The sequence below is a fragment of the Carlito syrichta genome, unplaced genomic scaffold (genome assembly GCF_000164805.1).
Source record: "Carlito syrichta isolate Samal-C Ts95f unplaced genomic scaffold, Tarsius_syrichta-2.0.1 Scaffold309086, whole genome shotgun sequence".
Classification (NCBI taxonomy): Eukaryota; Metazoa; Chordata; class Mammalia; order Primates; family Tarsiidae; genus Carlito; species Carlito syrichta.
The window spans coordinates 218,821-245,935 of NW_007253182.1; the positions used below are offsets into that span (position 1 = coordinate 218,821).

A 27,115-nucleotide genomic window follows, 5' to 3' on the forward strand; every position below is an offset into this window, starting at 1 on the left:
GTCGAGGCTGCGGTGGCCAGGAGCAGCCACTGCACTCCAGTCTGGGCGACCGAGTGAGACTCCAACTCAAAAAAAAAAAAGAATCATTACAGATTTGTGCTCATCTTTCATCAATGTGAATCTCATTTATTCTTTACATGTGCATACAAGTATGAGTAGGAATGTTTGTGTATTTTACAACTATTGATCTTTTATCTTTTACTCATAGAAAAGTAGATACTGACCTTTTAAGAACTGTCCATTTTCCTGATAACAAATGGAGATGAATATTTTTTCATACATTTTTTGGTAATTTTGATATTTTATTTTTGTAAAATAGCTATTTAACTATTTTGGGAATTTTTAATTGGGTTGTCTTGTTCTTCCTAATTTATATGTGTTCTGAAAATATTCTGGCTATGAATTCTTTGTTGGAAATGTCTATTAACAATATCATCTGTGTCAGTTGCCTTTTTATGGTTTTTATGATTTCTTTTGATGAACAAAATTTCTTATATTAATATTTTCCAATTTATCATTTTTAAGTTTACAGTTAGTAATTTTGGGGTCCAATATAAGAAAGCTGTGACTTCTTAAGTGTCACAACTATGCTTTCCTATGTCTTACTCTCTATAATTTTATAGGTTCACTTTAACAACACTTAGGTCAGCAATTCTTACGGAAATAATTTTTGTGTCATAGTGTGAGCTAGGGCCCACGAGACATATTTTTCTTTCTTTCTTCTTCTTTTTAGAACAAGCTCTGCCAAGTTTTATTGTAAAAAACAATTTTGCATGATTTACTTTTCACCAGTCTGTTCTGGCTTGCTTCTAATGATATCAGAATCACCTGAATCAATGACAGCCAGTGTGCATACTCTGTAGTATTTTCCACACGCTGTGCCCAATTCAGTATTATTTCCACTGTAGTGATGGACACCAGTTTTGGCCAACATAGCGGTAGCACTCAATTTCAGATTTCCTCAAAGCTGGGCAGTTGTTGGCGAGGATAATCAACTTTGCTTTGCCTTGTTAGATCATCTTCAGAGTCTGTTTGTACCCCAACACGTACTTTCTACTTTTCACAAGGAGTTGGAGCCTTGAGTTGATGGACTCCAGCGACTTCTTCATCTTCTTTGCGGTCACTGTCTTCCTACCGTAGGTGCGGATTGGCCCCCAACCAAAAGCAGTCGCCAAGATGGCCGGGGAGTGAAAAGCGAGGCATATTTTTCTATATGGATATTCATTTAACTTATTACCAATTTTATTATGTCTATTCATTTTTTCATATCATTATAACTGAGACCTAGTCATAAATTATGCAATATGTGTATCTGTTTATTTTTTATTGATTACTTTGTTACTTTTTGGGATAATACCTCATTTGCCTAATATATAATAGATTTATTATGGGTCTAGATACCTGGTATGTATGTCCTTCAGCTTTTTTATCTTCTTTGACCTTCCTTTGGTTATTCTAGGGCTTTTGAAAACCAATTGTATTTTCACGTAATATTTAGATTCAGTTTGTAAATTTCTACCAAAAAATATCCAAACTTGTTAGAGTTTTTATTGCATCTATATCAAATTAACATTAATTGACACCAGGGTATAGCATCTTCATAATAATACAAGAGCATTATTTTGTTCCATTAATATGTCTTTTTGATTTTTCTCAGTACGTTTTATAATTTCAGAATGAATATCTTGCATATCTTTTGTTATAGTCCCAGATGTTTATATTTTTATACAATTTTAAAAGGTATCTGTTTTAAATTTATTTTTCTTTGTTGCTAGTGTATGAGTATATATGTATGTATATACATACACATATATACAAAATGTATGTATATATATACACACAAAATATATATGTTTTGTGTTTTGACCTTGTGTGCAGTAATAATCCTTAAACTATCTGTACATTCTAATCATTTGTATATATTTTTAATTTTTAAAATATATAATCATCTAACTTACTAGTAATGAATGCTTTATTTTTTACCCAGTATTTAAACTGTCTTCCTTCCTTCTTTCTTTATTTCTTCCTTCTTTTCCTCTCTTCCCCTCTCTTTCTTCCTTTCCTCTCCTTCCATTCTTTTTTCCTCTGGCCAGATGATCTGGTACATTGGTGATAGCCAGAATCCCCAATATCATGAGAAAATTTGCTGTAAGATTTTTTTGAACCTAATTATGGATTTCTTGTGTCTATTCTGCTTGGAAATTTTATATTTATTGACAATGCAGTTGAATAACTTTCATTAATTCTTAGCCATTACCTTTTTGAATGTTACTTCTGCTCAATTATCTTTCTTCTCTTTCTTTGGAGTGATGTTAGAGAGAACAAGTGTTAGGTATTTGTAATATATCTTACATATTTTTGCAGTATCTGATTTTTGTTTCCATTTTTTTTTCTGTGCACGTTAGCATCTTGATTTCTAATCATCTGTTTTTTTTTTAAATTTAACATATGCTGTGTTTAAAATTCTGCTAAGGCTATCCATTAAGTTCTAAATTTGAGGTTTCACTTAAATTTTTGTTTAGCATATCTATTTAATTATTTTATAAAGTATAATACTATTTTGAAATTTTCCATTCTTTTTTACATTTTTTTCATTCTTTTCTCATCTTTTCTTCTGTTTTTAAAAATGTATTAATTATAATTATTTTATGTACAAATTCATCTACTAACTCTAATATCTGAATCATCTACTCTACTGCTTCTGTTTTCTATTTTGTCTATTCATTGTTGATCATTTTCTTTTCTTTTTTTCTCTCTATTTTTTCTCTTTATTTATTTAGTAATTATTGATTGAGTTCTGATATTTTACATAAAGTAACCAGGGAAATCTTAAATGAGATATCATGTTGAGAGGATACCTATCACTGGTATCTTCCACTAGTGGTGGTGCTCAATTCTCCTCTTAGGCAATGAGCTTCAGGACCTGATACCTTCAATACAATTATGGACAGACCTGAACTAGGGATAATGGAAATATGTATAGCATTTAATTTAATGTTTATGTTTAAAAGGGACTATGTTTAGTCCCTTTCACCAGGTAGTTGTCCTCCTCAGCTTATTATTAGGACCCAGCTTTATTCTATTTTCTGATCCCTGAAAAGTTGTGGAAGATTCAGATCTGGTCTTTATAGATTTAAAGACCAGATATTCACTATCTAGGGTACATAGTGTAACAATGTGACAAATATATTGAAAGGGAGATTAGCCCTTTAAGAAAAAAAAAGAAGATTGTAAAAGGACTAAGCTATCATTTATATGGGGTCTGTTATCATTTCTGATTTATTTTCTATCATTTATGTGGAGTCTGTTATTATTTCTGATACATTTTTGTTCCCTAAATACTGTGAGATTGTAAATGATTTGACTGCTCCTTTTTGGAAGGTTTTCATGTGGTTTTTAGCCTTCTGCTTGTGACCAGAAGTCAATAAATGACTAGTGAGGAAAATATATCTTGTGCCAAGTTTTCAGTTACCTTGAAACTGCAAGAGCGTTGTGGCCCCCCTCCCCCAGTATTTTACTATATGAGTAAATATTCCTACTAAAAGTTTAATCTTAATCTTATTAAAAGACAGACAACTTTGGAACGAGTTGATAAACAAGATTCACTAAGCAGCAGACAACTCTAGAACCAGTTGATAATCAAGATGACACCAGTGCCAAACAGCTACTCAGATTTTTATTAAAACCTTCAAATCAAGATCTGTGCTAAGGACATGGTAATGTTCCATGTTTTCATATGTTTCTTTCACCTTTTGATATATTCTTTTCTTAATAGACTATTTACATGACTAATCTAGTGCCTTTTTGCCTGTTTGATTGAATAAGAAATAATCTAATACCTCTCATGATCTTTGTAATTGTCTTCATTGTTTTTGCCTGCTACTGTATAATATCTAAATTCTTTAATGTTACTATACAGCCATTCACTTTGGCCAATATGCAGTTGCTAAAACTACTTCAAAATGAAAATGAAGTCTCATATCATGTCAACCTTGTCCTTCCTGGAGTAGGGTTGACTGACAGAGTAACTAAATCATTGTAGTGTAGACAATAATCCAGATCTGATATAGAAAAAGTGAAAGCATGAAAAGAACAACAAAAAAGGAAGGCAATAGCAGTCATTACACTGAGAAGAGGTTATCACATATACTCCACAGGTAAAATCGCAATTTTAAAAAAGTCACAAATAACTGAAAGTGACTTCTCTGATAACCTAGCTTCTTCAAGGGCAAACTATTTTCCCCAATAGCTTTCAATCAATCAGCTTAAGTAAGGAACAAAAATACTATGAAATATAGGCTATAGAATATCTATAGATTTAGCTTTATAAATTCTGACTTTGTTTTTGTTTAGAGAGATAATCTTTATATGATTTATATCCTTCATATATGAGTAAACTTTGGCTATATTCTAATTAACTGTCTTAAACATATTTTTTGACATATGTTCAATTTTTTCCTTTTACTTCATAGGATATAAGCAGAGAGACTAGGGGAAAAAACTACTTGCTAACTGCTCTAAAACCAATGTCTAGAATATTTACAATACCTGGTACATACTCAATAAATTTTTGTCAAATGACTGAAGGTATGAATTAATAATACAATAACCTTAGAGAGGTTATTTAAATTTTTCTGGTATAAACAATAGGAAAAGAACTGGATTTAGTATTTTTTAATTTTAATTTTAATTTTTTATTTTTTTGGTGTGTTCGTTTTTTTTCTTTTTTTTAAAACATTTTTTATTATAAAATTGTGGGATACAATTAAGGGTTAGGTATACAAATGTGCATCATTCAGGCACCCTTGTTGATAAGGGGTATCTCTCCGTCCCCAGACAGATATTGACTACTGTTAGTCCCACCTCCCTTCCCCTCCCTACCCCTACTCCATAGTTTCCCACCACTGTCAATCCTTTTCTTATAGTATTATGATAGATGTTCAAGGTACACTCTATGAGTGAGAACATGTGATACTCAGATCTTTGTTTCTGTGAGAGGTCACTCAGTATTATAGACTCTAGTTCCATCCAGGTTGGTGCGAAATTCATGATTTTGTTCTTTTTCATGGCTGCATAGTATTCCATCATGTATATGTACCACATTTTTAAAATCCAGTCCTTTTTTGATGGACAGCATGGTTGGTTCCAGATTCTTGCTATTGTGAATAATGCTGCGATAAACATTTGTGTGCAAGTATCTTTTTGATAGAGTGATTTGAGTTCTTCAGGGTATATTCCCAGTAAGGAGATTGTGGGGTCATATGGGAGGTCGATATTTAGAGTTTTTAGGAATTGACACACTGCTTTGCACTAGTTTACACTCCCACCAACAGTGTAGTAGTGTTCCCTTTTTACCACATCCTTCCTCTCCAGCATCTGTTATTTTTTGGGTTATTGATAATTGCCATTCTGACTAGAGTTAGGTGGTATCTCAGTGACTGGACTGAGAATTCTTGAACATAACCAGTCCAGAAAAGAAAACCTATCATTAGTTGGCAACTTTTAAAACATAAGTGCATGCATTTAAAGGGTTCAACCCCCTGTGTAGTTGTGTAGCGTACAATTGTCAGACTTTAAAAAGTTCCTTTTTATGATGGATATGCACAATCATGAAGAACATAAACACAGCTTCAGTGAAGAGAACCCAATGCATCTTCTTTTAGGTTGGACTGAGTGCGATTATACTTCTAGTTTGATGCTGCTGAGAATTAGAAGACAGAATTTAGAGAAATAAGCAAATATCTGTTGTATCTTTTATATGTGTAATTGAAAAAGTGATTCTAGGACCACATACGTTTACATTAACAGTTTAATTAAACTCTGCAAAGCATTACCCAATTTTATGCAGCTAAGATATTTAGACCATGCAGCAGATGATATATTAATGTAAGTCTGGGCTTATTGTCCCATGTGAAAAATTAATAACAGACTCACTTTTCCACATATTTTTAGCTGTTAGGGAAAAAATACATATTACAACAGAGTTAGCTATATGTCACATTTCATCTCTTATATAATTTTTGTTTAAGAGAATTCTATGAATGTATTTATCTCAGTTTTAAAATAAACACCTTCATAATCAGCATCTATAATAACAGGCCCCACATAAATGATAGCTTAGTCCTTTTGCAATCTTTTTTTTTTCTTAATAAGCAGACAAAGATATCATTCTCTTTGTAGAAATGTTTATCTGACTTACACTGGCCATAAAACATTTCCTTCTTTTTCTCTTTGTCTCATGCTTACTGGCAAGATTTTGAAATTATAGAATTAAAGTACGTATTTATTTATAGAATGTACAAAGATAACATTTGGGGAAAGCCTGGCCTTATCAAATAACTATGAAGGAGGAATAAATGATGTAGTCCGGGGAAATAGAAATATCCACTGATTTTTTTTCCTCCTGACGGAAATTCATGAAAACTATAGTGAAAGTATGACTAATAGAATCCTGCTTCTCTATGAAGATGCTTGTTAAAGCCAAGACTTTTAGTCCAATTGATGCTAATGGTATATTCCTGGAACCATTCTCACATCATCAGTATTTCCATACTAATTTTGTATTAACCAGCCATTTTACAACTTTTATTGACTGCCTAATCTGAGCTCTTTTTCAGGCTAGGCATATTTCTGGAAATAGAGTGGAATAAGTTGCCACTCCTGTAATTAAGTTTACAACATTCATGAACAAATAGTAACTTTAGTAGATGATATAGTTGTAATCTGAATCTCTCTGGATCTCAGGCAGTATTCAAAGTTCTGAAAAAATGGCCTGCATATAAGAAATTGACAAACAAATGAATCCTTTGCTTGGAATTATGTTTTTGGCTTGAAAAATTGGATGAATAATGGTGTCTATAACTGATATGAGAAAATAAAATGACAAGGCTTGGGGGAAAATATCATGAGTAAATTTTTGGACACATAGTGCTTGCAGTGCATCTGAGACTTCCATGAAATGTGAGAGAGAAAACTAGATACATGTGTTTGAAACACAGGGGAGAGATTTGTGTTGAAGATAATTTGAGCTGCATATAGATCGTAATTGAAGTCATATGTGCATAATTGAAAGTGCCCAAGGAATGACAGAAGAAAAAGAAAAGAGATCTTTTTGTGAGCACTGAGAAAGTACATCACTTAAAGATGTGATAGGAAAAGATGATGTGAGAGAACATAAAAAGCCATTACAGAGGTAGAAAGAAAACTAGAACTGCATGACACAAGAATTCAGAGCACAGAGTATTTCACACAGAAACATTCAAAAGTATATAATACTGCTGGGAGTTCAAATAAGATAAAATAAATAATAAAAATAAAAAATAAATAACTACATCCATTGAGTATAAAATGGCAGCCTCAGCTAAGGTTGTTTTAATGAATTAATAGGAGTAGAAACAAAATTTGAAGGGATGAAATTAAGCAAATGAAAATAAACAGCATCTATATGAGATGAATAACTTTTGGTACACTTGAGAGACATGTCATCAATAGTGTATGTTTTTTTTTTTTAAGGAAAAAAGATGAAATAAAAGAAGAAATGGCTTTTAAAAAAGAAACATTCTATAGGAACTAGAGAAAGAAAAATTTGATACATGTAGAGACACAGTTCTCAACCCTGCCTGTAATATCATGTTATATTTTCTCTCTCAAATAATTATAGAATCCATGTAAAAAATGACAAAACTACAAAATTTAGATTAGAGTGTAGAAAAAATTATAGATTAATGATATAATAGGAGGCAGAAGAGGTAGAATTTGATTATTAAGTGAATGAGTGTTGATAATATTAAAGAAACAGAAAGAGTTCATTTTGATGAACATTCTACTCTGTCCTAAAAGACAGCAAGTCTTAAAGTAGATGCTAAAGTTTAAACTCCTTGGCACGGAATGCAAAGTCATTTGTAAAATGCCACCTCTCAAGTTTTCCTTTTATTTATCTTAATTGCTATTTCTTTTTTTTCCTTCTAATTTTTAATTGTAAAGATATGAGGTACAATGCAGGGTTAGGTGTACAAATGTTCATTATACAGGTACCCTTGTTGATGAGGTGTGCTCCCCGCTCTCCTGACAGAGTCTCACTGCTGACAATCCCACCCCTCCCTCCCCTGGTAGTTTCCTATTACTGCCAATTCCTTTCTCATAGTATTGTGATAATTGTTAAAGGTCTGCTTATGAGTGAGAACATGTGATACTCAGTTCTTTGTTTCTGTGATAGATCACTCAGTTTTATAGACTCTAAGTCCATCCAAGTTGCTGCAAAATTCATAATTTTGTCTTTCCTTATGGCTGTGTAATATAGTCCATAGTATACTTCAGTTGTACAGACTTCTTTGCAATCCCTTGCATATACCATGCTTTCTCGTAGTTCATTATCTTCTTTTAAAACAATCTCTGATTTCTCACCCTTATTCATTCAGAATTAGGAGCTCTCAATTCAAGTGCTCAATCACTTTTTAAAATCTTATTTTTAAATTGCTTATTATAATGCCTTATAGGTTTTATTTATAATGATTTTTTTTTCCTTCATTCCTGCCAGTAAGTCTGGTCTCCTAATTTACCCATTTTGGAGCATTTATCCTCAGTGCTTCACACAAAATAGCTACTCAGAAAAGTTAGATAGATGAATAATGAAGAGACAGATTTATAAACACACAGTCTCAAAGAATGTAAGGCAGGACCGAGTATTTTACCTTAAGTCAATAATCTCGATTGACAGATGGAGAAATGAAGCATGATGGATGGAGTAATATCCTTCATGTCATACAGTTAATTTGTGGTAAAGAGAGGGCACAAACTACATTCTGCTGCCTTCTAGTTTAGTTATCAAGCCAGTGCATCTTCAAACTTGTTATGTTCCCCCTGCCACTACAGGTGACAATCTGTTGAAAGACTTTTTAAATGCTATACTTAATGCTAATACTTTTTCTTAATTCTATCAGGTTCTTGGATAGTCCCAGAAAAGAAACATATCCCTGAGGAAAATTTGGAGGTCTGAGACCAGTTGAAAACCAGCAAAGAAATTTAAGGGCATTGTTAAACAGAGCAATTTTCCTGGACTTAACTATTTTTATACTTATAGTCTGAGTTCCCAGAAAACAAAGTTCTTTTCATCATATTACTACTGTTTATTTGGAGATTTTACTATGTGCTAAGCACTAGAATTATCCCTTTAAAAACATCCCATTAGTGTACTCTGCAGTAGGTTACCTATAAAAAGTAGTAAGAAGTTTATTTTATTGCTACAATTTGATTTTTGTAATAGAACAAATCTCAAAATCAGTGTCCATCCTACTAGTTTAGAAACATTATTGTTTACCTGTTTCACTTTGCCAACACAAATTAGTCCTCAGATATTAACTAACATCAACAACCAAAAAAGCTGGTCATTAACACAGTCTGAGAGATCATTTCTAACATATATCTACATAAATTTTGAACAAATACTTACAGATTATCAAATCCCCAAGGGTCCTTCTGTTTATATTCACAGAACACAACTCTGGTCATCTAAGCAAAAGTATTTTTATTGTAAGCTTCATAGTTTCTCATAGATAAAAGATAAACTAAAGGAAGAATGATATCTCCAGAAAGAAAAATGTCTCTTGAATGAATTGTTACAGGGATAAATCATCTGCAACTACTTTCCATCCTGGAGTCACTTTGCTCAATATTCAGATTGAGAGGAAATATCTTGTTGACCTAGCTTGTTGGTCCACAGGGGGACAAAGCTTTTTGATATCCAGTAATGGTGGTGGGCCTCCCTTTGGTCTCCACTTTGCCTAGTTTGAGATCAGGTACCTGTATTAATGTTGTGTCCCCCCTGCCACCCCCACTCCAGTAGTATCCCACCAATCCCTTTCTTAAAGTATTATGGTAATTGTTCAGGGTCTGCATATGCGTGAGAACATATGGTACTTTGCCCTTTCTTTCTGTGATACATCACTGAGTATGGTGTACTCTAAATCCATCCAAGTTGCTATGAAGTCCATATGTATGTCCTTCTTTATGGCTGCATAATATTCCATAGTGTATTTGTACCATATTTAAAAAATCCCGTCCAGTTTCGAAGAACAGCATAGTTGGTTCCATGTTTTTGCTATTGTGAATAATGCTGCAATAAACATGCATGTCAGGTATCTTTTTTGTAGAATTATTTGAGTTCCTCTGGGTATATTCCCAATAGGGGGATTGTTGGGTCCTACGGAAGGTCAATTTCTGGTTCTTTCAGAAATCGTCACACTGTTTTCCACAGAGGTTGCACTAGTTTGCATTCCCACCAGCAGTATAGAAGCATTCCTTTGTTTTCACATTCTTGCCAGTACCTGATGTTGTTTGTTTTATTAATGATGGCCATTCTTACATCTCTCACAACCCAGTGCCCATTAAAATTTTATGACTCTATATGTATATCTGTATCAATGTCTGTCTATAATGATTATACGTGAAGAATGTATAGGTGCAATATTATTATAAAAAGTTTATCATCCATGTAGTTTTGATGTTTCTATAACCATTTTTTCCCATTTTAAAGGTAAACCTTTGATCTTAAAAGTAGAAAATAATATAGGAAAAGTCATTACATTAAGTCCCACTTAGAAAGCTATGTATATTGCTCTCAATAAGTCTATATTCTGAAATTTTAAAAAAACGTTTCAAACAAAAAATTTTTTTATACTCTTCTTGAAAGAAGATATACAAATAAATGACCAACAAAAATATGAAAAAAATGCCCCAAATCACTAATGATCAGGGAAATGCAAATCAAATCCACACAGAGATATCATCTTACTCCAGTAAATTATCTTATATATAACCTATCATATTACTTTATAACAATATCTACAGATGTTCCTCTTTTGCTGTACTGAACTCAGAGGTTGAAGTCATGTCACATTCACTTTCTTTTTGTAAATTCTCAAACCTAGGTTTGGTAAATGAATAAGTGAAAACTTTGCCAAAATAAGCAGCATTTCAAGACAAAGTTACTACCTTGCTTTCAGCCAAGGGCTATGGGAGCAGTGTTTATTTTTTATTCCTCATTTTTTTTTTACTCTTAAATTGTATTCCTCTTTTTAGAAGAAAATGATACCTTTCAAAACAATGTATCTCATTCTTTGTTAAAGGAATTGACTCAGTGTCTGTGAAAATATCATTGCCCAATATAAATGTTTTAGTGACTTAGAAACAAAAAGATCCAGGCCTATGAAAAGTGTAATGAATCCCAATATAGCCATTTGAAATAGGGATTTAACTGCTTTGTTTGTGAGTGTCAGCTAAGGAAACAGATTACCCTCATCATGTGCTAATACCCCAGAGTCCATGTAAACTCTGCTCCACTATTCAAAGTCATCATGTGAATGCCAGCAAACACTCTAAAGATGGATTCTGTAAACCTGTTCAGTTGGTGAACAAAAAAACTATTTTTGCTCCCGAACTTCCATCTCAACACTCTTTTTCCTTATACAGGACTTAAAAATAATTAACAAATCATCATAAATGCATTTCAAACTTAAAATCCTATTTCTATAGTAATTGAAATTATTGCATAGAATACATTGGCTACTGAATGTCTAAAGGACTAGGGAATAACAGAGACACAATAAAAGACGTAACTCCTTGAATTAAACTTTTACTGTGTCACAAACATCAATACATTATTTGATTAATGTTACTTTATTGCCAAAACTTTAAGTGTATCCTTGTGTTTCTCATACATTTTAATTTCGCTTAATTTCAAATTCCTTTGTCACTGTTACAATGGGTTATCTTTCCACTATAAGTTTAATAATTGTGACAGGTCTATTTAAATGCTCGGTAAATATACTTCTCTCCTCTCACCCACCACAACATGTAGTACTAAAACATTATGAAGACAGTAGTCAGTCTGTTAAAAATTAAAGCAAATGCATCCAATTGACATGTAAAAATACTAGCCAAATATGAACTCTGTAAGAAAATATTTTCAAAACCTTTTATGTTTATTCGACAATGTTTCCTAAAAGATTTCCCTTGAAGCAAAATAATTTAATTTTTCTTTTCATATTATTCACAGTGGTTATAAACTTAATTAGCTTTGTATACTTCACATTTATTTGAATTTATGATAAATGTTATCTTTTCTTAAGCATAACTTTTTGAAATCAAAATATAAACTAGAAAGGTGTAAGTCTGATTAGTAGAACAAGAACAATAACAAGTAATCATAGAGATGAGGTGTTAATTGGTGTCTTGGTGGTTCTATTCATAGTAACAATGGAACATAATATCTCTGTGTCCTTTACTGTTCAACAACACTTTGCTAGATTGTTTATTATAATGCCAATTATATTGCACTTGAAATTCACAGGTATTTTAACTGCATATGGGGACACAGACTGATTAAAAAGCCTGTCTCTTCTAACAGAGAGGAAATGTTTAAAATTAAGGTGATTTATTTTACCAAACTCCTTTGGCTTAAATTTCAAAATCCAAAATAAGCAATTTTTGAGGATTTTAGTTTCTCAAAAATCTTGACTGAGACATATTTGCATTTTGAGACTAGCCAGTTTCCTAAACAGATTATTCTCACACTAAATGCAAGCAAGAAACACATAAATTCAGGTGCACATAAATTGCAATTTTTTTCATAGAAATTATCTTGAATAATCTTAACATGGAGCAGTAGTTTAGATATAGATATTGAAAAGAAATCTTGATTTGCTGCTTTGCGTGTCAATATAGCTTGTAGAAACTTTTTGGCTAGATTGATTCATCCAAAAGTATAACAAGTTTGGCCATTATCTAGTGAATTATATTTCTCTGTAGCAAATTTAGACAATTTCAGGAGGCTGGGAAATGAAAACATTTGCACTCAGAATTATTCAATTTAACTATCTGCATAAGTTCAATTCCCCAGGCAATATTCAGTTACTATACATGTTTTAAAACGATTTTACAAACTCCTCCATAAATCTGTACATAATACATAGGGAAAACCCATTAGAAATAAATAAACTTAGCTAAGAAATTATTCATTAATAGGAGTTGTTTATTTTGTCAAAGTCTTAATTCCAATTATAATTTGTGTGCCTTTGTTCATATATTTATTTATAACAATACTTGAAATAATAATGCTAATTTTAGATTTTATAATAGTATTATATAACCTTGGTAAAACATTATAATAACAGATAAAATTTATTAAACAATTTCTCTCCTTCAAGAACTAGAATAAACATTTGAGGTATATTATTATGCTTCATCCTCCCACAAACCCCAAAGAATCAGTTATTATTCCCAATTTAAAGATGTTGAATCTGAATCTTAAAGATAAGTACCTTGCCAAAGATGTTATATGTAATCTGTGGGGAATTGTGGTTTGTATAAAGGCAAGTGCATTGCCAAAACAAAATTATAAAAATAATTTAAGGAATTTTAAAAATTGAAAGTTACACACAAGTTTATTAACAAGTATAAAAATCAGAAAATATGATCATGAATAAAGTAAAAATTGAATCTCTCAAAGGTAATTATTGCTAACAGTTTAGTGCTTTTCTTCATACATATAAATCTTTCTACTAAAATGGATTACATGGTACTATCATTTGTGCTTTTGTTTTATTTCTACTTAAGATTATATTTTGATTACTTTTATTGAAGACTCATAGAAGATTATCTTGTTTTATTTCTTGGCAACCTAATAAAATGCTACATTGATATATGATAACTTATTTAATATCCAGCTCTTTATCACTGAATTGCTTTCATATTTTTCCTTCTACAAATAATAATTTGCCTATATGCATGTGTCTGTGTGTGTGTGTGTATGAGTATTTGAATATAGCTGCTATAAATGTTTACAAGTGAATAAACTTGGTCAAAGGATTATCCATAAATTTTATATTTTTCAAGCATTTTAAAATTTCTTCCCAAATGATTGAAGAAATTGACACACTTTTTAATATTTTTAAAAAATCTGGTCTTCTACACTTTTTAATATTGGCACTCCATCTTTGTCATGATAAGTGAAAAATAACTGAAATCTGGTATTGTAAATTGCTAATAGCTTTCTAATATATTTATTATTATTATTATTATTATTATTTTTGAGTTGGAGTCTCACTCTGTCGCCCAGACTGGAGTGCAGTGGCCGCTCCTGGCCACCGCAGCCTCGACCTGCTGGGCTCCGGCGATCCTTCCGCCTCAGCCTTCCGAGTAGCCGGAATTACAGGCATGCGCTACCACGCCCGGCTGTTTTTTTAATTTATTGTAGAGATGAGGTCTCGCTGCCCAGGCGGGTCTCGAACCCGCGGGCTTAGGCAATCCACTCACCTCAGCCTCCCAAAGGCGCGGGATAACAGGCTGAGCCACCGAGCCTGGCAATATTAGCTTATCTGTTTCCTTTTTGTCTTCCTAAAACCAGATTATTTATATTTATAACTTGTATTGATTTTTATTTGCAGAAATTATCTTTACTTGGCTATTATTTGCCTTTTATATGTGTTACATTTAATACATTTTCTTCTCTCTTTAAGCATTATTATCTCATGTATAAATTTTAGGAAGTCAAATTTGTTGTTGTTGTTGTTTTTGTATAGCTTCTGAAGGTTGTGATAAACTTAGAATAGCCTTATCTAGCCTAAGATTACAAATAAGATTTACCAGTTGTTTCCTTCAGCATTTTTATGTTTACATTTTTTTACATTAAAAGTCTTGATTCAGCTGGATTTTAGTAAGCAGTGAGGCAGTTGCTCAGTTTTATTAAAAAAAAAAAAAAGGACTACTCAATTGACACAACACTATAGATTCAATAATCCATCTAGTCACACTGATTTAAAATGCCATTTTTACCATTTTCAACATTCCTATAGGAACTTTAAATTATTTCTATTCTTTGTTTGAAGCTTCATTGATCTATCTAAATGTCTCTGTGTGAAGACAACTTTTAAAATATTTAACAATTTGGTACATGTATTGACTACACTGGGTGGCACTGACCAGTTAGAAAAGACACCAGCCATCTCTAATTGCTAAATATATATGGGTACATTACAATTTGAATAATTTACTTATTAAATAGTACACTGTATTTGAGAATAACACTCCAAACACAATATAGAATCAACTTATATAATTTGCTAAAATATAATTTAAATATAATGATATATACTTTGCATTAATAAATACTATAGGACTATGGTTCCCAACACGGATGAGGAAGAAGCTCTCTCCTGCCTATGTCCTTTTCCTCCCATTCTCCATTCCCTCAAAGGTCTCTAAGTCAACATTGGGAGCATGCTTAGTTTTAAAAGGCATATTCAAAGGAATAGCCTATTTTTGCTAACATGCCATTTACATTGAGACCATTTACAAATTTGCAGACAATAGGTTTGAGTTCTAAGTCAATCAAGGTAAGGCTGTGCTACATTTTTTAGAGAGCCAGTTTGATTTTCCACAATCAACTTTAAAAATAAATGTGTGCTTTGTTACTTTGGAAATGATCTTTCCATTAATTTTGCTACGAGTTGTGAAAAATTCAGACAACATTGAATGAAGGTATAAGATTTTAATTTTCATCTAAAGCAAAGCTGAAATGAAACATTTGAGATGTTCTCATTTTAGCTAATATTTTCTCTTCACTAAGGGGCAGAATAACTCCTTAATTGAAAGTTTACAAGGGAAATATTGTATTCTGCTGATGAGTCTCTTGTGAGATCCTCAGGTTTTCTCGGAGTGAACCTTATACTCTACTTCTGTAGAATCACTGAATTTTCACACAAGATGGGGAAAAAATGAGTCTGTGTTTCCGAGTGTGTTGATATATTGAGACAAGTTGATATTTCTCTCTTCTGAAGACTACAAATACATTATTCTAATATAAATTTGCTTGTTTTATAGTGTTTGAAGACTTTTACCTATTTAGCAGTTATGTGTGTCTTGGAATTTATGTCTGTATTGATGTGTATATTTCTTTTGTAAAACAAATTGTCCCTTGATTAGAGTTTTAGGCTCTTTTTACAGAAACATTGCATTATTGATGTTCACTGTGTTATTTAAATATATGCATTTTAAAATAATTTAGAAGATAAAGATAGAGATATGGGTCCAGGGGACCTTAGAAATAGAATATTTTTATCTATTTTGTTTTTATAGCTAGGAAATGTGAGTTTCAGAAAATGTTTTAGTTCATTGATCAGACAGGTGGTTAGTGATTAGCCATTGAAGTTGTATATAGGGATCTTTGCTTTTTAATATTTTCTTCATAAGTACATTTATTTTATTATAACTGATAGTATTATCTTCCAGTATAATTTACTCTAGCAAGAACATACAAGAGCTTTTGCTTTTTTATATTTTCTTTTTAAAAGGTCATTTTATTTTCTTGTAAATGATAAAACAATCTTTCAATAGCTTTAAAAAATGCATTATTATAGCAAAATCAAGTAGTGGAAAGATTGTGATTGGGCTTTAATGTTAGGCGGACTAGAATTCAACTCCTATTAATAGTTCAATCATTTATTAGTTGTGTGACTTTTAGAAAATAAACAGCTGTGTATTTCTGTGAACACATCTATTAAAAAGAGAATAATAATTTAGAATACTAGCTATTTTTAAGATTTAAAATGCCTAGAAACATCATTAGAATATAGTAGTATCTACAGAAATTGTAGCCAATATTGCCACTGTTTGAATCGTTTCGCATGAGATACTGATTTTTTTAAAGTTTATCTTCAAGTTCTGTTTAAGGGTGTCTATGATACTCAAGGCTTCAATTTAGATTTACTTTATTCTTTTGAGATTTAGTGAATAATCTACAAAATAAACTGTATATAATTGTATTAGACCCCATTGCACACTTGATCTGGTGAGGTTTCAAGACAGGATTGTCTTACAGATGGAAATCAGAAAAAAAAGATGACAGTGTAATCAAACTTTAATAGTATCTACATTAAATGTGTAAGGGGGAACACCCAACAAACTGGAATTTATTTATTTAAAAAAGTGTATTCTTACATTGAACCTTCAGTCAACTTCGAAGTACTCTCCATTTGATGCACTGTACCTATGGAGATGCTTTTTCCACTGCTCAAAACAGGTTTTGAACTTGTCAATTTTTTAGGGCTTTTAGTTGCTCCTGCCATTTTTTGTTTCACCTCTTCCACATAGGCAGAACATTTTTCTTTGAGGACTTTTTCATCCAAGGAAACAAAACATTGCTCAGGGCAAGATTGGGTGAAAGAATCTCAAAAAAGAAAAAGAAATTAGCTGACACCAAATGCAGCCTCTCATAAATACGCTAGCTGGTACACTGATGCTGATGAGTTCCTAGAACACTTACCTAGGAAGGTAAGCCTATACTACAAGGGGCCCATCCTCTCAAAAAACAAAAAACAAAAAACCCAGATAGTTACAGGTTTCTTGAGCCCCTCCACATACACAGACTAGCCACTTTAATTTCGAAACAAAGATTCTAACTGTATTAAAACTGGACTAATTACAACTAAATGCTGATTATACAGATCATTTAAAATATTTAAATCTACATTGGTTTAAAGTCAAAAGATGTAAAATAATTATATATGTACATATTCCACTCAAAGACTACCCAGAAGATTACTGGTGTAATCACACACAGTTTTGGGAGCCAGGGTGATGATACTCCCAGGTGACAGAAGGACAGTCAGACAGCACAGGCTTAGGGCGGTGGTGGCTGGGGTGCTGGGACAAGCCACAGAGGGAACAGTGGGGTGGTGAGAGGCCGGGGCCCAGGGGAAGGCAGGCAGGGACCTGAGGACAGCCTTTCTGAACCCCGCCATGGTGGGCGCGCCGCTCCCGGGCCCAGGCCCAGTGGAAGGGTTCCTTTGCCATGACCTCTTCACAGCACTGGCGACTCACGACGGCTCGGAAGCCCATGCGTGCCCACAGCAGGTCCCTCTGGTGCAGAAACCTCCCCACCCGTAAACACCAATCTTTCCCCAGGGCCCATGGAAAGATTTGGCCTCCTCCAGATCCTCCTCCATGTCGTTTGCAAGGTACAGTGCCAGGAACAGGTTGCTGTGGCTATACTCGCTAAGTTTCAGGTTGGCAAGCTGGAAGTAGACCAGCACCATAACCAGGAGATACTTATCTGAAATCCGGAAACAGGGGTCTTTGGAGAGGAATTCCTGGACAAAAGTGTCCTCTGGGGGCACACAAGGGAAACAGGGGACCCAAGCTGCCATCGCATCCCAGAGACGAAGCCAGAAGGTTGAGGAATGCCTGGAGCTCTTGGTGCTGGCGAAAATGGAGAAAGCCATGGCCCCCACCTGGCTGGCTGCAGCCCCCCAGCTTCACAGTGGTGGGGTCTTGGGCATCACTCATCTCATAGGTGGAGGTGGGGAGGGTTGGGACAGGGTGACCTGAGCTCTGGACGACCTATGTATGGCATGACCTTGTCATTTTTTAAAAAAACTAGGTTGTTGATCTGATTGTGGCATCCATAGCACTGACTTCATATAATACATTAGAAACTATTCTATCCTCCTCATTTTTTTGGAAAAGTATGTTCAATTTTGTTATTTTATTTCTTAAATGCTTGATAAAATTTACCAGTAAAATTATCTGGGAAGAATTTCTGTATTGTTGTTTATGTATCATTCCTCTCAGATCTGGAAACGACAATACAGATATTCATATAGAAATAAATGACCAAGAATAGACAAAGCAATTTTCAGCGAAAGAAACAATGTGGGAGGTATCATACTTCCAGACTTTAAACTTTATTATAAGACTACAATAATCAAAATGACCTGGTATTGGTACAAGAACAGACATATAGACCAATGGAACAGGATAGAGATCCCAAAAGCAAAACCTCAACTTCTCAACCAGCTCATCTTTGACAAAGCCTCCATCAACAGCCACTGGGAAGAGGAAAACTTTATTAACTAAACTTTATTATAAAACTTTATATGTGAATGGTGCTGGGAAAACTGGCTGACCACGTGCAGAAGATTAAAACAAGACCCCTACCTATCACCATACACAAAAACAACTCTAAATGGATCAAAGATCTAAACATAAAACCTCAAACTGTAAGAATCTTAGAAAATGCAGGAGAAATTGGAACTGGAAACCAATTCCTGATCAAAATCCAAAGTGCCCATGCCATAAGAGATAAGATAGACATGTGGGATCTCATCAAACTGAAAAGCTTCTGCAGAGTCAAATAAACCATCAAGAGAGTCCATAGACTGAGAAAAAATATTGCCAACAAAGGCCTAACATCTGGGATCTGTAAGGAACTCAAATGTGCTGAAAAGAATTAAAAAACAAACAGCCCTATTAAAAAGTGAGCAAAAGATATGAATAGAGGCTTCTCAAAGGAAGACATACAGGCAGTCAACAGATACGTGAAAAAATGCTCAGCCTCACTAATCATCAAATAAACGCAAATTAAACCCACACTGAGATACCACCTAATTCCAGTCAGGATGGCCATCATCAATAATTCAAAAAACAACCAGATGCTGGAGAGAATGTAGTAAGAAGGGAACACTTCTTCTACACTGTTGGTGAAAGGGTAAAACTAGTATAACCTCTGTGGAAAACAGTTTGGCGATTCCTAAAGATCTAAAAATTGACCTCCCATATGATCCCAGAATCCCCCTTCTGGGAATATATACAGAGGAACTCAAATCACTCTATGAAAAAGATACCTGCACATGCACGTTTATTGCATCATTATTCACAATAGCAAAAACATAGAACCATCCATGCAGCCCATCAAAAGAGGACTGGATAAAAAAAAAAAATTTGGTTCATATACACGATGGAATATTATGCAGCCATAAAGAAGGACAAAATTATGAACTTTGCAGCAACTAGGAAGGACTTAGAGTCTATCATACTGAGTGATCTATCACAGAAACAAAGAACTGAGTACCACATGTTCTCACTCATAAGTGGATCTTGAATGATTATCATAATACTATAAGAAAGGGATTAGCAGTAGTGGGAAACTGCTGGGAGTGGGAACACACCTCATCAACAAGGGTACCTGCATAATGACCATTTGTATACCCAACTCTGAATTGTACCCCATATCTTTAAAACAAAAAAATGATAATAATAAAAAAGTTATCTGGGCCTAGAATTTCTTTTGTGAAAATGTGTTTTAACTAACTACAAATTCATTATTAGTAGATATATGATGATTCATGTTATATATTTCTTTTTGAATAAGCACTGATACTTTGTATTGCCCAGGGAATTTAACTATTTCATTTCTCTTGCCAAATTTATTGTCATACATTTTTTCCTTATATTTTCACATTATATTCTAAATATCTGTAGAATTCCCAATATTGGAAATTTGTGTCTTCTTTCTTTCTCTCTAAAATTCTGGCTAGAGGTTTATTAATTTTATTGATAATCTCAGAGAACCAGGTTTTAATTTTACTGAATTTTCTCTATTAGTTTGATTTCATCTTTAATTGTTTGTAATCTTATAATTATTACTTCTTTCCATTTATTTGCATTTCATTTCTTTTACTTTTTCTAGCTTCTTAAGGTAGATTCTGAGGTTATTCATTTTACTTTTTTAGTATTTAGTGCTATAGAATTTCATCTAAATACTGCCATATAACTGGGATAAACCATGTTTGGTCAAATGTATAATTCTTTTTATAATTGCTAGATTTTTTGATTTCTATTAAATTTTTTTTTGCATCTGTGTTCATGAAAGATATTGGTTTATTGTTTTCTTGCAATATTTTTCTTTTACTAACAGGGTAATACTAGCCTCTTAAAATGAATTGAGAAATATTTCTTCTTTTATTTTCTAGAACATTTTGTGCAGAAATTGATATTATTTCTTTCATTAATGCTTGGAAGAATTCACAACACTTGGAAGAATTCTTCAGACTATAGAGTTGTATTTATGGGAAGATTTTTAACTTCACAACTCAATTTTATTTACTGATATAGTTATTCAGTGTATCTGTTTTGTCTTGTGTGAGTTTTGCTACTTTGGGTCTTTCAAATAATTTATTTCTATAAAGCTATTAATTATATTCTCATATTTTCTTCTAATGGCTATAAAATTTGAAGCGATTCCCCTTTTTGCATTCTCGAGAAGGAAAATTTTGTCTTCTTAATTTCTGGTCAATCTGGCTAGATATTTATCAATTTTATCGATCATCTTAAAGAACTAACTTCAGATTTTACTGACTGTTCTCTATTTTTCTCCAGGTTTCTATTTTATTGATTCCTGCTGGTATCTTCCTCATTTCCTCTCTTCCTCTTGCTTTGATCTTAATTTGCCCTTCTTTCTCTAGTGTTTGTGGGAGGATACTGAATTCATTGACTTGAAACTATTTTTTATTTTATTTTATTTTATTTTATTTTATTTTATTTTATTTTATTTTATTTTATAAGTCTCACTCGGTGGCCCAGACTGGAGTGCAGTGGCCGCTCCCGGCCACCGCAGCCTCCACCTGCAGGGCTCGGGCCATCCTTCCGCCTCAGCCTTCCGAGTAGCTGGAACTATAGGCGTGCGCTGCCACGCCCAGCTGATTTTTTGGTTTATTGTAGAGATGAGGTCTTGCTGCCCAGGCGGGCCTTGAGCCCGCGGGCTCAGGCTATCCACTCACCTCAGCCTCCCAAAGGCGTGGGATTACAGGCTGAGCCACCGAGCCTGGCTACCTTTCCTATCTTCTAACATAAATACTATTCCCCTAAGTTTCCTGTCAAGCCTATTTTTTGAAAATTTCCTGCCTGCCATCTCTCAGTAATAGTATACATCTACCTTATATCTGTGGCCACCTCCAAGACAGGTGACTTCTGCTTTTACTGTTCTCTCAGTGGCAGTATATCTTTGCCTGGTACTGGTAGCAGTTGCGATTTTTGTTTGCTACTTTGGTCAAGGTTTTTGGCAAAGGGGTATTCCTGTTTCTTATCTAAGTGTAGGCATCTTTTACTTTTAAGACTCCCTCAGCAGCAGTTTACTCTTACCTATAACAGGGGTGAAAGTGTTTCCTTTCCCTCCCCAAGGGACAGATATCTTTTGCTTCTACCCCTCCGGCAGAGGCAGTTAATCTTTTATTGAACCCTGGTTACAAGAGTGTTTCCTGACTCTCCCTGTATAGCTAAAGGCTTTTGCTTCTAAGAGAGCAGTGTCTAGGAAGTGAATATTGTTTCATACCTTTGCCCTAAATAGGGGGACATTTTAAGGTCTCCTCTTCTGCCCTCATGAGCACGTGGTTGAGAGCCACGGAAAGGTAAATTAAGTGAGCACAGACTCCACTTTGTTTTAGGGCTCCTGGGAATTCTAAAGTGTCATAGTATTTTACTATATGCATGTGTGGAACATCCATAGCTATCATGTATGTGCAAAAGTGTTATCATTCTTCCTAGTGGCATATGGCAGCCCTCAATTCCTCGAGTATTCTGTATAAGGCAAAACAGGTTGTATTCATAGAGGGGTTTAAAACTTCTGGAATTCAGTTGACCTGGTTGCCTTTTGACCTTGGCTTTCTTATTGGCTAAAGAAGAGTAATAATTTTTGAGATTACCTAGGTTTTTCTTCCCATTTGTGTGTGATTAATGTACTTTTAGTTCTACACATCTAAGCAGAACAAAAGTGAATATTTGATGCCCTATTGGAAAAGAACAAAGTTTGAAAATCAGTTTCTTAATACAAATCTCAAGGAATTGAAAAAAGACATATAAATAAAGAAGACAGTAAAATATTTAAAAAGGGAAAAATTAATGACATTAAGATAAATGTACAATTGAGATAATCAACCAGATACAAAGAAGCATCTTTGAAACCACTGGTAAAATGTGTAAAGCCGTGTTCATAAAAAGGAGAAAAAAAAAATAGCAATGTAAGAAATGAAAAAGGAAATAAAAATACCATTTCTGCAGGAGTTTTAAAAGATAATAAAGATAAATATTATGAACAAATGCTTGCTACTGAATTTCACAATATAAATCCAATAGATAAGTTTCTTTAAAAGCAAAAGTCACCAAAACTGATGAAACAGGAAATAGAGAATCTGAATAGTTTTATATCTATCAAAATATTGAATTGAAGTATTCACATACATGTATCATCCCTTGCATAAAAATAGGTCTAGATGATTTACTGTTGAACTTACTACACTTTCATAATATAAGAAACTTCAAGGACAATTTTTTTAAAGGAATCATGTTCTATCTTGTCTTATGTATAATCTTAATAACAGAATCTGGAAAAATTCAAAGAAATAAAATGTAAGCTAATGGCTCCAATAACAATGGTGCAATGATTCAAAGAAAAATATCATCAAAATTATCACGAATTGTATAAAAAGATGACTTCATAAGTAAGTTAGAGTATTTTGGGACATTTAGGATTAGGTTAACACTGAAAGTTAGCCAGGGAAGGAGTACCTGAGTCCAAGAGGTCAAGGCTGCAGTGAATTGTGATTGTGCCATTGCATTTCAGCTTGGGTGACAGATTGAGATTTGACTCAAAAAAAAAAAAAGTAATTGAAAACAATCAGCCAGTATAATTCCTCATAATAGCAGAATATGATACAAAATTATATAACCTTCTCAATAATTGCAGAAATGGTATTTGGTAAAATTTAACACCTATTGATGATATAAAAATACCATTCTTTGTAAGCTGAGTAAGCTTTAAATTATTCTAAATTAAAGTTACTTGCAAAAAATGTAGTACCAAGCATACTAATCTGTTTTAAATTTTGAAAGTTTCCTTCAAATACTGAAAATAGGGCAACAGCACTAACTTCTACCATGTCTATTCATCATTGCCCCGGATAGTGTAGCCAATGTGATAAGAAAAGAAGAAAGATATGAAGCTTAGAAAAAAAGAAATAAAACTCTGTCATTATTCACATATAACATGATATGTATAATAGAAAAATTTTAAAATATATAAATATACTATTACATTTAAAGAGTATGTTCAGTAAATAAATGAAATAGTTAAACCCAAGCCAAAATGTAAATTTAAAAAAATTGATGCATATACAATAGCACCCAAATAAGCATGGGAATAAATTTAAGTTTCTTCAAAGAAATTAAAGAATGTCTAAAGAAATGAAGAATCTATAGTCTGAATGAATTGGAAAATTTAATCATTCATTTTACCCAAGTTCTATATACTTCCAGGTAAAGCAAAGTAATCATAGAGTTGGGTGTTCATGATAACAAGTAATTATTAATAATTTTAATACTAGAACAACAATAATAATAATCTAGCCCCCCAGAATTGGGGCTATAAGGTAAATTCATCCTATAATCACAAAAAAAGGTTTACTTTTAATAAAACGAGTTCACAGAAATCTGTTAGGAAGTGATGGATGGAAAAATACTTTTTAAAACCTTGAAAGAAAAAAGAATCTTTGCGGAAATAAATACAAATGGATTATATACATATAAAAAAGAAAAAAAGGCTCATCTTTAATTGAAAAACATGTAAAATAAAAGATGTATACAAATATCAGTTTTCTCATAATAGATTTGCTAACATTTTATGATATCTGGTATATGGGTATATGGATATTTCTATAAATTATTGGTGAAATTTGAAGAAGGTTGAATGTTCTTGAGAGTTATAAGAAAGTATCTTTCCAGTCCTCTTTTGATGGGCAGCATGACTATTTCCAGGTTCTTGCTATTGTGAACAACGCTGTGATAAACATGCGTGTGCAGGTATCTTTTTTATAGAGTGATTTGTGTTCTTCAGGATATATTCCCAGTAGGGGGATTGCGGGGTCAGGACTGGATTAAAAAAATGTGGTACATATACACGGTGGAATACTACACAGCCATAAAAAAGAACAAAATCATGAATTTCGCAGCAACTTGGATGGAACTAGAGTCTATAATACTGAGTGACCTCTCACAGAAACAAAGATCCGAGTATCACATGTTCTCACTCATATAATGGACCTTAAACATCCAATGCAATACTATAAGAAAATGACTGACCATACAGGGAAACTATGGTGGGGGGAGGGAGATGGGATTAACAGTAGCAAATATCTGTCTGGGAACAGGGAAACACCCCATATCAACAGGGTGCCTGAATGAAACGCAATTGTATACCTAACCCTTAACTGTACCCCACAACTTCATAATAAAAAAAAAAATTAAAAAAAAGAAAGTATCTTTCATAATTTAAAAGATTTGTAAAGTGTCTTTTTATCTGTTAATTATATTAGCTAGAATATACTATTCTAAAACCTGGGACCAATGTTAAACAATTTGTGATGCATCCATTTTTATATTCAATACCTTTGAGTAGAGGTAGTGAAGAGATATGATTCCTGTACATGTTGCATCTTCAAAACCAAAGTCAGTATAGTGGTAAGTTATGACCTAGTAGATTTTCCACTAAAATTTAAAACAGGTAAGAATGCACCAGTTTGCAAAATTAGGTGTGCATGTATGTGTAAATATGGAATGATCTTTAAGACGTATTAGATGTCTTATTGTTGACAAAGTAAGCATATAGGTTTTGTGGTATGTTGAGAGAACTTGAAAATTCACATTTTAATGGTAAATGAGAGTTGTTATACTATTAGAAATTTGAGGAAATTAGACAAGACAGAAAATGGCTACTATATAAAATGAGGGAGAGAGTTGAGTAGGAAAATACAGAAGAATATCTGAATACGATTTAAGTTTATGTTCATTCAACAAATATTTCCCGAATCAGATACACAACATACCATTGAGTGAACAGATCAAAGTACCTCTCTTTATAGCACTTCCATGTTATAAAATGTAATTATGATGTTGTGAATTCTCACTATATTTTAGACATGAGGATTTTTTTTTTTTTGAATTGGAGTCTCACTCTGTCACCCAGACTAGAGTGCAGTGGCCGCTCCCGGCCACCACAGCCTCGACCTGCTGGGCTCCAGTGATCCTTCCGCTCAGCCTTCCAAGTAGCTACCACACCCGGCTAATTTTTTTTTTTAAATTTATTTATTGTAGAGATGAGGTCTTGCCAAGTTGCCCAGGCTGGTCTCGAACCTGCGGGCTCAAGCAATCTACTCACCTCAGCCTCTCAAAGCACGGGATTACAGGCTGAGCCACCGAGCCCGGCTAGAATTCTTTTTTTTTTTTTTATGTCGCTATTAAGCCATTAGGTACTCTTACATAAAGTGTTGGTTTCAAGGGAAGTGTCATCTGCAGAAGGCTGATAGACTATTTTCCCAAAAAGATAACCTTTCTGTGAAAATATCAAGTTTTGTGTATTGACAATCTGGTTCTCAGTGTTTCCAAAAGAAGAATCTCAAATTTCACAGAAGCTCATCAAGATCAAACTCTCAATGGGAGATCTATATTAATTAGTCTCTCAATGCACATGTTTAAAATCAGATGGTCAATTTATTAGTTTAAAAGAGAGTAGTTTTCCCAGTGATAAATACTCATACTGGCATGATCAGGAAGCTTCTCTTTGTAGTCTTAACTTTCTAGAACGTCAAATCAATCACTGGGTTGTTTGATGAATATTAAACCAGAAAAAGAACATTATTTTGGTGGATTGCCTGATTGCAGTCTAAATTAAAGAATACATGTAGGACACATAGATTCATTTGGAGAAAACACTTGGAGGTAAGATGTCTTGGTATTTATAATCATTTAAGGAAAACTTTCTGGTGGGTCTAGAAATCAAAATTTAGTGCCCCAATGATCCCTCTCTCTGGTGTTTTATCAGATACCCGTAGTTGCATAACAAAGTACCCCTCAAAACATAGCAGCTTAAAACAACAAATATTTATTATTTCATACAGTTTCTGAGGCTCAAGAATCTGGTATTGGCTTTGCTAGGTGGTTTTGATTTCATAAGTCAAACTGTCAGCCAGCACTTCAATCTGTGAAGACTCCAATGGGACTGAAAAATCTTCTACTTCTACCTATATGGCTGATAGAAGGAAACTTCAGCCCCTCCCCTCATAGGGCTGCTGATGACTTGACTTCCTCCAGATTCAAAGGACAGAAAGAGAAAGAGGGAACAATCAAGACAGAAGGCACAGTCTTTTATAACCTAAAGTTGAAAATTGCATAACATTATTTCTGCAATTTTCTATTCAGGTCAATGCTATTGCAATATAGGTGGAGACCACACAAG

At 33.4% G+C, this 27,115-nt stretch overlaps 2 pseudogenes; both read right to left on the reverse strand.

Moving 5' to 3' along the window:
* Nucleotides 1–778: 778 nt before the first annotated feature.
* LOC110596428 lies at nt 779–9,507 on the reverse strand (annotated as a pseudogene).
* An 8,097-nt stretch (nt 9,508–17,604) lies between these two features.
* LOC103269103 lies at nt 17,605–18,393 on the reverse strand (annotated as a pseudogene).
* Nucleotides 18,394–27,115: the final 8,722 nt, after the last annotated feature.